We start from the raw sequence: 2,245 nt of genomic DNA, 5'->3' as shown, positions 1-2,245 counted from the left end.
TGGTCCCTCTGCGCCGCGCGCCCTCGTCCCGGCGACGTGCATTTCTAGAAGACACTCACCAGGCGGTGTGTTCTTGCCTCCCACGGAGAGGAGCCGGCTGAAAAACTCATGAAATATTAGTTGTGCGCTGCAGACTCACTGAACAGGATCTTTTGAAAATGTATTTTTCCAAGACGTTAGTTATGAAGAACTTTAATGAGTGAGGATCTTTTGTAGATAAATTAAGAATACAGTGTTTCCACAAATTTCCTAACTCATGAACTTCATAAAAGACAAGTCTGTTCATATGGCTTCCTGTTTTCCCCGTCAGCGTTCAGGAGCCAGGAAGCTAAACGTCACCACTGGTGCGTGTTAGCAAAGCAAAGCTGACAGTCGTCTTCTAAAGGGAATATTTACACTTCTCTTATAGGTGAAGAGCGTGCTGTGTTTGCTGGTTTTGCCCCATTATAACTGGGCAATATAGCATGAGATACCCAATTCCTAAACGACACAAAAAACACCTCTCATGTTTGGTGTCTATAACTTGTGTCGAACCCTAATTTTCCTTGTTTTTCAGAAAGCTGCATCAGTTTCCCAAATAAATTGGGAAGTACTGTGCTTCAAGATGGCGAGTCTTGAACCTAGCTGTCTATTTTTATGAAAACCTTACTATAATCATTCGGTTTCAGCAGCGGAAGGAGGCTGCTAAGCAGACGGAAGAGCAGGTGAAGTGCTAAGGGTGGTCCAATCTATTACACTCAAGGGAGCGACTTGGACAATTGGTGGCAATTTAAGAGTTACATGAAATACTTATGCAATAAAAAGCATAAATCTTGAAGTTCGTGGGAATAAGTTTTTCGTGTTCTTGTATAATCACTAGTGCCAGATCATTTTTAGAACATCTCTAATACCTTCAACAACTTCCTCCTGTTCATGTGTTTTCAAGGTGGATTTGAATAGTCAAAAATTAAACCATGAATGCAATATTTAAACTATACTGCAGGAGGCCACAGCATACCCTTCGATAGCTCAGTTGGTAGAGCGGAGGACTGTAGGTGTTTACTTGTGGTCATCCTTAGGTCGCTGGTTCGAATCCGGCTCGAAGGAGTTACCTTTTGGAAGGTTCCAATCTCTGGGCCCTGGTCTCTAGGATCCGTAGCTATAGGACGCAAAAATCCAAAACCCAAACAAACAAAAACACACCCACACCGGGTTCCCCAGGTACTCCCAAAGGAGACTGCAAATGCTTGACTGACAGACTGAGTCCTTGGAGGGAGGGAAAGAGGAAAGATTGCTACGACCCTCTGTCACATTGGAACTTGTGAGAGAACATTTTAGATTCTTCTCCAAAGTACCAGTGCTTCAGAGATCACTCTTGCAACTGTGGCTGTGGCCATGTCTGACCACTGCGACCTCGGGGGAGTGTGGGTTTGCACTGATGGTCCCGAGGCACCCCAGAGGGCGAGGGCCAGGGTCGTGGGGGTGGAGGTTGCCAAGGCGCCGAGCAGGCAGTATTCAGGTGCGAGCCAGTCCCGAGCGCAGGCAGCGAGCGCTGAGGCCCAAGTCGTGTGTGCATCCCGCAGAAATTTGCAACATAAATAAATACGGATGGTATATGTGGAGGATATATCATTGCAAAATAGGGGTCAAGCAAGTTCTCTAATCGTCATACAAATTTTCAAAACATTCACAACGCCCCTCGCCCTGAATCTGCTCCTCACTTCCGCCCTCTAGGACCCAGCCCTCTGGGCTAACCCGTAGTCCCTCTGGTCGTCGCCGCCTCAGGCCGCAGGCCGTCGTGCACAATTCGCGTCACGGCAGCGGTCGCTTTACGGCTGACTTGTTACGTGGCTTCCGGCTTGGAGCTCGGCTCTTGGTCGCGCCATCGGAAGCGACCGCTTTACGGCTGTCGTGCTTTACGTATCCTCGGCATGGAGGCTGAGGAGGCTGAGGCAACTTCGGAGGAAGGGCCGTTGGACGCGCCAAACCCGAAAACAGAGGCGGAGGAGGAGCCGGAGGAACGCGAAGAAGCAGCTTGCAGCCAGAAGCGGGTGGTGCCGGGCATCGTGTACTTGGGCCACGTTCCGCCGCGCTTCCGGCCCCTGCACGTCCGCAACCTGCTCAGCGCCTATGGCGAGGTCGGGCGCGTTTTCTTCCAGGCGGAGGGTGAGTGCCCAGGTCTTGGCGGCGGGGGTTCGGCTCCGAGTCCCGCCCCCGCGCCGACTCGCCCCTGACGGGCACGGACCAGAAGTCGCGGCGGGGACTT

The 2,245-nt window shown here is 51.0% G+C and overlaps 1 non-coding gene across 1 annotated transcript; it reads left to right on the top strand.

Moving 5' to 3' along the window:
- Window positions 1-997: 997 nt before the first annotated feature.
- On the top strand, window positions 998-1,086 carry Trnay-gua. Its single transcript is given in 2 exon segments — window positions 998-1,034; window positions 1,051-1,086. It is a non-coding gene; the product is annotated as a tRNA-Tyr (tRNA).
- Window positions 1,087-2,245: the final 1,159 nt, after the last annotated feature.

The sequence above is a fragment of the Marmota marmota genome, unplaced genomic scaffold (genome assembly GCF_001458135.2).
Source record: "Marmota marmota marmota unplaced genomic scaffold, marMar, whole genome shotgun sequence".
NCBI lineage: Eukaryota > Metazoa > Chordata > Mammalia > Rodentia > Sciuridae > Marmota > Marmota marmota.
Note: the sequence above shows the minus strand (reverse complement) of the source record. Positions and strands in the feature narration are given on the sequence as shown.